Source organism: Terrapene carolina, unplaced genomic scaffold (assembly GCF_002925995.2).
Source record: "Terrapene carolina triunguis isolate 2854851 unplaced genomic scaffold, T_m_triunguis-2.0 Scaffold38, whole genome shotgun sequence".
Taxonomy (NCBI): domain Eukaryota; kingdom Metazoa; phylum Chordata; order Testudines; family Emydidae; genus Terrapene; species Terrapene triunguis.
Window position 1 is genome coordinate 12,585,148 of NW_020664389.1, and position 11,792 is coordinate 12,596,939.

Here is an 11,792-nt window from a genome sequence, read left to right on the forward strand (position 1 = left end):
TGACTACATTTATTTCAGAAGCATTTTGGCTGTAGAGCAGTGTAATGGGTAAAAATGTGGTGACAAGATTTAAAAAAAAATCAGAATGTTACCCAATCTGCTATTGTTTAAAAGCAGCAAAGACTATTTAGAAGAGGAAATTAGATTCCTTATAGATTTCTACCCCACAAATTATAAATAGAACATACTTTATATTCCTGATATATTACTCACAAATGCCTTTGAATAGATTTTGGTGTACACTCTGCCTTAGGAATGCCAGGGAACAGTAAATGTACTTAGGAGTTCATGATGGGCAGAGGTCCATTTTTCCAATTTTGTAGTATCACATATTCACTTTCTTCTCTTCGGAAAATCCGAGGAGGTGTTCTTTCAATGAATTGCCTTTCTGTCTATAATAATCAATTCTTTTTCATTATTAGTATCCACCTACTGCCTGTGACTCTGACATTGAACACTGGGTTATCTAATCTGGTATTTCTTCAGGCAGCTTTTATTTTATATTTGAAGCATGATGCATCATACAATCTAAAAGCAGGCACTGGCTGGCATACAACTTACATCTGACAAGATGTCAGCCTTAAATGCAACACCGACCTAGCCTTTTTCATGTACTGTAAACAACATGATGGGAAGTAAACAAACTGTAGAGGTATGGAAATACAAAAGGAATTCTGATGTACTTTTCAATGTTGATACTTATTTTAGTCTAGAAAAATAAAAGTACATTACATACTTAAAACTAGGAAAGGAAAGTATACATACACTTACAGCTGCAATTTTTGCATACTAATAAGAGAAACTGTTTAATGAATTTGTTTTAGAGTACTGAATTATCTCCATCTGTTTGAATATATGGAAAGAGTTAATCCAGGTTCACTTTTCTTGATCATGAAGATAATTGGTAGCCTACTCTAGATATAGGTCTGTTGATATTTCCATTATAATCTCCCTTTTTGAAAGTATTTACACCATCTATAAAACTAGTTTTCAGGTTGAAATAATGCAGTATAGATTTTCATACATTTTAAACACTTTCCCTTGTACCTGTTGTAAACTTAAATTTAAATATTATAAATATTATATTAATTTGTGTCTGTTATTCTTCATAGAACATCTACCACAGATGCACAGATTTTGATTTGCCAATCTATTTTCCACACAGACAAGAAAAGCTGTTGGAATTAAAAGTTTTGCTTATACTTTGATACCTGCGCTGATTGCTAGCCAGCTCATCTCATGTACATCAGCATTTAAACATTTTTAATTATTGTTTATGAATTATGAGGATCAATACAGCCACATACTGTAAGGCTCAACTAAGCCCACATGAAAAGCTTTTTCACTTAGGGAACAGTCTTGTTATTGGGTTTAGCGGTGAATTGAAATGTTGGCAAATGCTGACTGACTTTTCAGGTAACTCTCCTTATAAGGACACATGAGGGACTCTTAACTGATGTCTCTAACATGTAAGCATGTGTAAGATATCTAGTATATTTTATTTTAGCACAATCTAAAATCCATGTGGGTGTTTACTCATATATCTGGAATAGAGCATTTGAGATGACCCACTCAGATAATTCCAGATACTCTCAGTAATTCCATCGTGACAGTTGACCAGCTGTTGAATGCATATCCTCCATGAACGTATCTTATTCTTTTTTAATCCCAGTTATATTTTTGCCTTCACAACATCCCATGGCAATGAGTTCTACAGGTTGACTGTGCATTGTGTAAAGAAGTATTTCCTTATATTTGTATTAAAACTTCTGCCTATTAATTTCATTGGGTGACCCCTGGTTTATGTGAAGTAATAAATAACACTTCCTTATTCACTTTGTCCATACCGTTCATGATTTTGTAGACCTCTATCATGTCCACCCTGAGTCATCTCTTTTCTGTAAGATTTGGCACCTCCAGCCAAGCGTCATAAAAACAGTCTCCAGTTTGTTCCACCTTCACAATGCTAGTGCAACCCGAGAACTGAATGTTTATCTGAATAGTCAGAAGGTGAAGCATGAAGGAGAACCAGTCTATCTAGGTGTGACCTTAGACCACACATTGAAGAAGACAGTGGGTAAAGTTAAGACGTGTAACAATCTTCTTAGCAAACTGGCAGGTTCGTCATGGGGTGCTCGTGTTCATGCTCCAACTCTGCAGATGATTCTGATTATGTAAGTGTTTGCTTGTGACTCCTGAAGCATGAGAGTTTATATTGTTCTAAAATTCCTGCTGGGTTTGCTTGTTTTTGTTTTTTAATTTACTCCTTACTGTTTTAACTCTAGATGTTATCATTACAACTGTCCTGTTTTTTTAATTTAATCCTGGCAAGATCTTGGCCTCAAGCTCTTTACCTTGTGGCAATAAGTTCCACAGGTTAATTGGGAGAAGAACATATTTCCTTTAACCATTTTAAAACTATGCTCTTCATTTTCCTTGAATGACTCCTTGTTCTTGTATTATAAGAAAAGGTAATTAGGTAGTGCCTGATTTATGCTCTTTGTGCCATTTATTATTTTGAATGTTTCTGTCATGTCTCCTCTTTAAGATGAGCAGTTCCAGTCAACTCTAAGGCCCAGATTTTTTTAAAGGTATTTAGACGTTGCTCCATTCAGTGTTGCAATGCCTCAGTGTCATTTTCAGAGGTGACTTGGTCACTTAAATATCTAAATCTCATTGAAAGTCAGTGGGACTTACGCTTCTAAAGCAATTTGGCATTGCAACATTGAATGGGGGCAACACCTAAAAACCTTTAAAAATCTGGGCCTAAATGTTGTGTCTGCAGTTATCCAAGGTGCTCAGACTAGAAATTCCATTTATTAATCAAGTATCAGAGGGGTAGCCGTGTTAGTCTGGACCTGTAAAAAGCAACAGAGAGTCCTGTGGCACCTTTAAGACTAACAGATGCATTGGAGCATAAGCTTTCATGGGTGAATACCCACTTCGTCCAGACGCATGTCACATGCGTCTGACGAAGTGAATATTCACCCACGAAAACTTATGCTCCAATACATCTGTTAGTCTTAAAGGTGCCACAAGACTCTCTGTTGTTTATTTATTAATCAGGGGACTGATGCCAGGGTTTTCTCAGTGAGGGCTCCTTTACTGTGGAATCAGATTCTATCCTTGGAAATCCAGAGCCTGATTTGGTGACCTTCAGACTGTATGTGGCACTCACCTCTTCACCTAGGTTTTTCATGGATTAAATAGGAGATATGGGGAGGTTGTGATGGAGGCTGCAGTGGGGGACCATGTTAATGGTTATGCAGGGTGGGTTCTCTTAAGAATTCTGGTTTTAGAGAAGTAGTGTAATATGGCAACATTTGAGGCTTTTAACTTTATGGAATGAGTTTCCATAGACTTAAATGGGGGGGAAAATCTAAGTAAATCTAACTCTGCATTCCTCTCAAGTTAATAAAGAGTGTTAAAATAACTTGAGAATTACATGAGAGATTGTAAAAATAAATAACATTTTAAAGCAGTTGTGATTCACTCATATATATGTTATAATATCTCAGACCAGAGGGGGTGAGTTAATACGAGAGTGACAGCCTTAACTTTATATTTTCTTTCCTTTGTCAGTTTAAATTGAAACTTCTCAGTTATTTTAATAGTTTTTTATTTTTAAATTTAATCTATTCATCAGTTTTATTTAAAGTAATGTAAAGTGACACTTAATTCCATCATATTTGGCCAATACGTAACTCAGCTGTCATACACCTTGGGAGAGTCTACGGGGTGTTCAGCTGTCATATGCAATTTAGGCTAAAATGTCACTGTCTGCAATAGGAAAAACCATTATTATTTTTAAATTAAAATGTAAAAATCAAAATTGTAAAGTTATAGATGATGATTCTGTTTCCATATATTTTCTTTGATGACATTGTCCCTTGATTTTGTTATAGCAAAAATATAAAGATTCAAAGACTTAGCAAAGACAAAGATTCTTGCAAAATAATATCTCGGAAATTGCATGCCTGTAGCGTGCTTGCTGTTAGAAAGAAGAGGACAGAAAGAGAAGAAGGGATCAAATGATATCAGAGTGACAGCTCACCCTATGAAAATAATTATAAACACTGCATTTAATGTGTGTAATTCACTGAAGGTTCTAACTATCTGCTTTGGCAACTCTCACTAGGGTTCCAGATGTCCCCTCAAATAGCAGGTACTGAAAATGTTGAATTAAGCAGTTTAATTTACAATGAAATGAAATGAATCTCTGTAGAATAAATCAAATATCTCACCCGTGAAGGGTAATTATCTTTCTTTTTCTCAAGAAAGAGAAATCCAGGACTGAGCTATAACTTTTCTCACATGTGAAGTAACAGATGTTACTTCTGTATGTGAATGAGAATATGGGTGTTGATATTTTGATACATTTTAAAATAACTGCCAGTAAAGAGATTCCATGGGCTAGTATAGTAATGAGGAGACCCATATTCTGAAACACATATTCTCATTGTTTTATTATTTATTATGCAAATTTAGGGATAAATAAATCAATCTATTATGTAATTCTCAAGTTATTTTAACAATCTTTATTAACTTGAGAACAATGCAGATGTAGCCTGAGTAGCAGGTATTTATATCATCCTACTTTTGAGACCCAATTCAGCAATTCATACACTGGGACTACTCACTTGCTTAAAATTAAGCACATGCTGAAATGCTTTGCTGTATTGGAGCCTAAGGGCTCCAAACAAAAGTAAGTCCCAGTCCTGCATTGTTTACTCACTCAAGTAGTTCCAGTGAACTCATTGTTGCTGCTCAAGTGAGTAAGAAGTTCATGATCAGATCCTTACCTTTAACAGTTGTCAAATGGCAGCAGAGTTGGTTCTATAATGTGCACTTCCCACCCCCACACAACCACCCTTAAGAATTATGAGGGATTTTTAGCACGATGACTCCCATTGATTCCAAAGGGAGATACAAAGGAAAGAAGCTGAACTTTAACATAATTTGCAATTTTCTCTGCTTCTGTCTTAATAAATGTTGTGCGCCTAATATTAATTTCTATTCTACTGCCTTTTTCATAGCCATTACAGTTCATTTTGGCCCAGTTACTTTGAGATGAGTATAATTTTGGAAGAGTATAATTTCTCCATAAAGCCTTATGGCTATAACAGCCCTTTCTGTTGACTCATCTACTATGCATGCACAGCAACTCCATACAGTAAACTCTATTATGTGTCAGTGCAAAGAAGTTTTCTCTTGAAATGTGTGCAGTCTATAGTATGTGTTAAAGGAGAAGCAGTAAACTTTGATTTGGGGTCTTTGCCCTGTTCTAAATATCCTGGTGTGCCCATTGTGTCATTTAACATGTGGATTGCATGCTGAAAAGAAGGGAAATGATTATCAAATATGCAAACAAAGCAAACTTACAGTTATATAAAATTCTGCCCTTAACTATCCCATCTCCACTCCTAGAGCCTAAAAATGCCACTTTACCTATCACGGTGAGTTCCATTGAATTTATGCTAAAAAGAACATTCCATTCTTGCAAGAGTAGTTGTTGTTGTTTGTATAATGGTAACATGTAAAGGCCCAATCCGAGAGGTACTGTCCTACACACAGAACACATAGTACCACATATTATACCTACACATGGTAAAAGACAGTCCCTGTCCTACAGAGTTTACAGTCAAGATAGACAAAGGCTGGGAAAAAGGCAGTACAGTATACTCCTGCTTATCCAAAACCGTATGATCCAAATCTCCATATTATCCAAATCTGCTAGTCTTAAAGGTGCCACAGGACTCTCTGTTGCTTTTTACAGATCCAGACTAACATGGTTACCCCTCTGATATATGATTAAAGATGCTCATTTATATAATTGATATTGCCATTGTTATACAATTACCATAAATCTTGTACAAAATATGTCATGTAAGCTGTCAATGGAAAAGTTATGATTTGTGAAGTATGATTATCCTGTTTATGTGCATGTATCATCTTTTTTTATCTGAAGTATGAATATTGGTTATGTATGTAAGTACTTTGCAATCACTTGTATGTATATGATTCCTAAAGCATTCAATAGCTCCCTTCTTTTCTTTCCTTTTTTATGCTATTAACCCTTTAATTTTTGGTTACTAAAGGATTTGCATCAGCATGATAATTAGGTAAAATCCTAATTACATATTGACCTGTCTAAGTGGCTGATTCCTTGGTATTGGAAGCACCCTATATCTGATGACGTTGGTTTTCAGTAACCACTCATCATAAAGTCCAGTTGCTGAGTGGTGAGCCAAGGGCTGGAATGCCTAAAGAGACTGCATTTTGACTCTTTGTTAACCAGTTAACAGAAGTTCACTTTTGTTACTGGCATGGTATAACCTAATGATAGAGTAAACCACCAATTTTGGAGGATTGCTTGCTCTATTTCTTGCAGTCTGCCCTGAGTGTGGCATTCTCAACTGTGACCCACCAAGGCACTGTGACAGCCTGCGACAAGGTACCAGCTCAACCAACATAATATGATGTCTCCTAGGCCAGTGCAAATATATCTTTCCACTGGCTTCTTCTTTTATACATTGATATAAACAAATTATATATCACATTCCAGATGTTGTTACCACCTTGTATCTCATAGTTCGGACAATATATCCTCCTCCTTTATCTTGTCACTCCATCCTTAACTTTACGAGAGGTCTGTGTTTTCTTGTACCATCCTCTTCGGAATGTATTTACGTAGTTACTTAAGACGTCTCTATGTTCTTGCACCATCCTCTCTGGTCAGGAATGCGTTTTCCTGGTTAGCTGATATCTAAGTATTACTATTCTGACAAGGCCTACTTTGGTTCACACTGTTAGCAATATCTAGGGCTCCAGCAAGGCCTACGCCAGTTATGTGAATAAAATATGTATCACCCTTGCTATCTGGATAATTGGGAGTATACTGATTCTCCCCAGATTGGGGAGTGAAGCACAGAGACACTGACTTGCCTAAAGTTGCACAGAAAGTCTGTGACAAGATTTATCTTTTGAGTCCAAGATCAGTGCCCAAAACCTACCTTTCCTCCAGGGTTGGATTTTAAGCTTCCAAAGTTGTAGCATTATCCAACACAAATTATTATCTTGTTAAACCACTATCTTATGCTATATCATGCATGGATAGTGTAGGATAAACAAATCAGTTTTCTTCAGTTGCTGACCCCAGTTGCAGATGATTAGCGAATGTGTAAAAGGTACAGATTTTAGAGGATTAAACCAAGATAAAGGTGGTTTTGTTTTGCTTTGTCTTGAGTGGATGGGTCCCTCTTCATTTTTATTCTGAAAAGTACTTACATTTCTTCCTGTTGAAAATTTCTTTGTCACAACAGAGAATCGTTTACTACATACATCATCTAATTTTTATGGGATGGAAAGTTTACTAACGTTGAGCATTCTTGCCAGGCTTCCACACTGTATCCGGGTTACTGTAGTTATCTTTGCACTGTTTCAGTATATAAACCACTTGCAAACACTTTCCCCAAGCACTGGAGTTATTTTAAGTGCTGGGACAAGCTGTATAAAGCTGTTTTAGTAATAAAAGCATCAGTGGGATTGATTTGCAGCCTCCTGCTGAGAACACACTTTACCTTAGCTGCTCAAATTATATTGAATCATAATGAATGAAGAGGTGGATTCCTACCAGGGAATAGTTTGTAACTTGCAAAAGGTAGATATAATTGTATAATAATTCTGCCTCTGCAGTTCTGCAAGTTGTACAGTTGTTTGAAGATTTGTTTAGTCTTTTCATTATATATTAATAAAGTATAAGAATTTTTATTGACTAATCTAAATAATGATTAATAAGTAAATTGAAATTCTTGCATTTGATTGATAAACTGCAAAGATATTCAAAGTATTCCATTTGTTTTCTGCCATGTTGCTTATTCTTCTGCTTTTAGGCGATTCCTAGAATGCCTGATAAATCTCGATTTGGTCATCCATTAGTTCACTACAAGCATAAAATATAACACCAGAAATGTAGTGCTTTACATTTTCAAAGAACTGTATAAACATTAATGTAATTTAAAGGAATATAACCTTATGAACCATAGGAACTTTTTGGAACTTAGCTGAAAGAAATGGAGAGAATGTAGCCACAGTTAGAAAAAAGTGTCACAGAGGTTAAGGAGAAAACTTGAACTTTCTTGCCCTTACCTGTATGTCCAGTCCAATCCAGTCTAATTTATGTTCTTTATAAACCTGCCAGGCCCACACACTCTCCAGATTATCAGCTGCTTCATGTCAACCATGTTGCATTAGAATATGTCTAAAAATACAATTTGTATCTTTAATGACACTTATGGAGTTTTTTAGGTAGTTATGCTTTATTGTTTCTTTGTTTGGGGGTGGGAAGGGTGGTAGAGTTAATGTGACAGCCAGAAGTTTTAAGAAGAGACCTGTGGACTAGAACCTGGGATAGCAAATACTAAGAGCTGCAAAGGAATTTCTTGAATGAATGTCCAGCCTTCTTTTAGGGTTTCTCCTATTCTACGAGACTAGTCTATGCAAGTTCCCTTCCCATGTGACCCTATAATATCCTATGTTCCTTGTGATGGCAGCTTCCATTGTCTAAATCAGGGGTCTCAAACTCAAATGACCAGGAGGGCCACATGAGGACTAGTTCATTGGCCCGAGGGCCGCATCACTGACACCCCTCCCTCGCTGCCCCCGGCCCTGCCCCCCTCCACCCCTTCCATGAGGCCCTGCCCCGCCTCTTCCCACCCCTTCCCTGCCCCCATTCCAACCCCTTCCTCAAAGTCCCCACCCCAACTCTGCCCCCTCCCTGCCCCCAGAGGGTGCAGGAGGGGTGTAGCGGGGGCTCAGGGCAGTGAATTAAGGTGCAGGGTGCGGCAGGGGCTCAGGACAGGGAGTGCAGGAGGTGAGCTGGGTGCGGCAGAGGGCTCAGGGCAGGGAGTTGGGGTGTGGGGTGCAGGAGGGGTGAGGGGTACAGCAGGGGGTCGGGGTACAGGCAGGGCCGGCTCCAGGCACCAGCTTAACAAGCAGGTGCTTGGGGCGGCCAAGGGAGAGGGGCGACATGTGTGGCAATTCGGGGGCGGCAGGTCCCTCACTCCCTCTAGGAGCGAAGGACCTGCCGCCGAACTGCCGCCGCCGATCGCAGCTTTTTTTTTCCTCCCCCCCAATTGCCGCAGCCGGTCGTGATTGCGATCGCGGCTTTTTTTTTGCTTGGGGCTGCAGAAATGCTGGAGCCGGCCCTGGGTACAGGGTGCGGCAGGGGGCTCAGGGCAGGGGTTCAGGGTGTGGGGTGCAGGAGGGGTGAGGGGTGCGGCAGGGGGCTCAGGGCAGGGAGTTGGGGTGCAGAAGGGGTGTGGGATGCAGCAGGGGGCTCAGGGCAGGGGGTTGGGGTGCAGCAGGGGGTTGGGAGTACAGGCAGGGAGCTTAGGGCAGGGGGTTGGGGTGCAGAAGGGGAGTGGGGTGCGGCAGGGGGCTCAGGGCAGGGGGTTGGGGTGTGAGGTGCAGCAGGGGGCTCAGGGCAGGGAGTTGGGGTGCAGGAGGGATGTGGGATGCAGCGGGGGCTCAGGGCAGAGGATTGGGGTGCAGGCAGGGGGCTCAGGGCGGGGAGTTGGGGGGCGGGGTGCAGGAGGGCTTCGGGCTCTGGCAGCAGCGCACACCGGGGTGGCAGCGGTGCACACCGGTGCCAGGGCACACTGCCTGCTTCCCCGCCTGCCCCGGCCCCGCGAAGCAGTTGGAACCATGTCCCTGCGGCCCCTGGGGGAGGGGGATGCAGGGCTCTGTGCGCTGCTTGCCGCTCCTCCAGGTACCTCCCCCAAAGCTCCCATTGGCCGCGGTTCCCCGTTCCCGGCCAATGGGAGTTGCGGGGAGGCGGTGCCTGGAAACCAGGGCAACACACGGAGCCCTCTGCTTCACCCCTACCCCCAGCCACAGGAACGTGATGCCAGCCGCTTCAGGGAGCGGCGTGGGGCTCGAGGGGAGCAATCCCTTGGGTGTAGTTTGCCCACCCCTGGCCTGGAGGTAGGCCGGGTGGGGCGGGGGCGGGCTGCTTGGCGGGCCGCAGGAAATAGCCCCGCGGGCCGCGTGTTTGAGACCCCTGGTCTAAATGATCAAAGAAGTCTCTTTTCAAGGTTAAAGGGCTGTTGTTCTTCACACCTCTCATCCAGAGAGAGAGAGCTAGTGCTCAGTCACCCGCTCTTACACTTCCATTGCCTTCTCCTAGAATGCCATGTGTATCCATATCATAGTCTGAGATGGCCTCTGAAATCTAAATAAACAAATATTCATCTATGGTGAATATCTATGATATAGAGGAGAAAAATGAGAGGAAAAAGGCTGAAGATCAGCATAGGACATTGTTCATGCGTATGTTCTGAATGCAATGTAATAGTGTTGTCCAAATCATGGCCTGACAACAAGCAGGGCAGAATTCAGGCACTGGCAATGTAGCATTATGCCTATGCCTTAAGTTTCAGCATGTGCCCATGGAATCACATGATTACATCAGAATCTCAACATCTGATTTTTTTTAGTTTTTAGCTAGCCCTCATGGTAACAAATAGATGCTCAAACGTATTAATTGAGTGTAACTGAGGCAGAAATGTTTGCCTGAGTCTACAGACAGCCTGAAACAATAGCTCTGAGAAGAATGAACAGTCTCTTTCATCCCTATGAGCTATTAACTGTTCTTCAGGACTTTGCCAATGCCTGCCCCTGCACACCCACAACAGAGGGCTGTGTGTGTGTGTCAGGAGAAGAGTGCAGCCATTCTAGACTGTTAATCAAGCAGTTACATTCAAGCTGCTGTGGTAAATGCTGTTCCCCTTCCTATCACCTCAGCCGGAGAAAGAACCTGGGAGGAAAAGAAAAGGGCCCCAAGCTGCTGTCCTGCACTCTTCCACCACCATGCAAAGCGTGAGGGGAGAGTGGTGTGCCTCGGGGCTCTCAATTACTTTGATCTGGCCCTGATATCAGGTGGGGTTGCCAACCCTCCAGGATTGTCTTGGAGTCTCCAGGAATTAAAGATTTATCTTTTTTAAAGATTATGTCATGTGATGAAAGCTCCAGGAATATTCGCAACCTAATTAGAGGCAGTTTTGAGAACTGAGTGGAATGGCTGAGTCCTTAGATATAGACGTCATCAGTGCATGACTGTTTATTTGATATGCTGGAGGCATAAAGAGAAGGTTGCTTTGCTCATAAATGAGGGTCTACTCAAATCAGTCTGGGTCATTTGCTTCCAGAGTTAGGTACTACTGTGGTAAAGATAGTCAGCTATTACTATCAGGTGCCACAGAAGGATTTTCAGTATTTTTACTCATCCTATGCTTGGCTCCTTACTAGAGTCCCCAGAACAGGTGAAAGAAAAATCTACCCTAAGCATTCATACAGAAAGATGTGAGACAGCTATCATTCATTGCACTTTTTTTTTGAGGGCACATATTGCTTCTTTTGGAGCATTTGGCAGAAGAGCATAGAAATAGTCACTGAGGAGCAGAATATCCCTTCATCCTCTCCTAAAGCATCAAATTATGCTTCTGATTCTACAACGAAAGTTATAACAACTATGCTTTACACTTTAACACCAGTTCTGCCTGGTGTCTTCCAGGTTCTCTTCAAAGGCACAGTGGAATTGGAGACTTTCTGTTTTGAAGGACTGGCTCTTGTCAGTAGAAAGACTGATAAAATCTACAGTTCATTCTCTAGGATTATCACAACCTGCTCCTTAGTAACTATTATGCTACTGTTGTTGTGGGCTCACTCTACCCTGGATATAATAAACAATCAACAGAAAGGCAAACAGTACAGGTAAATTCAGATAGAGACCT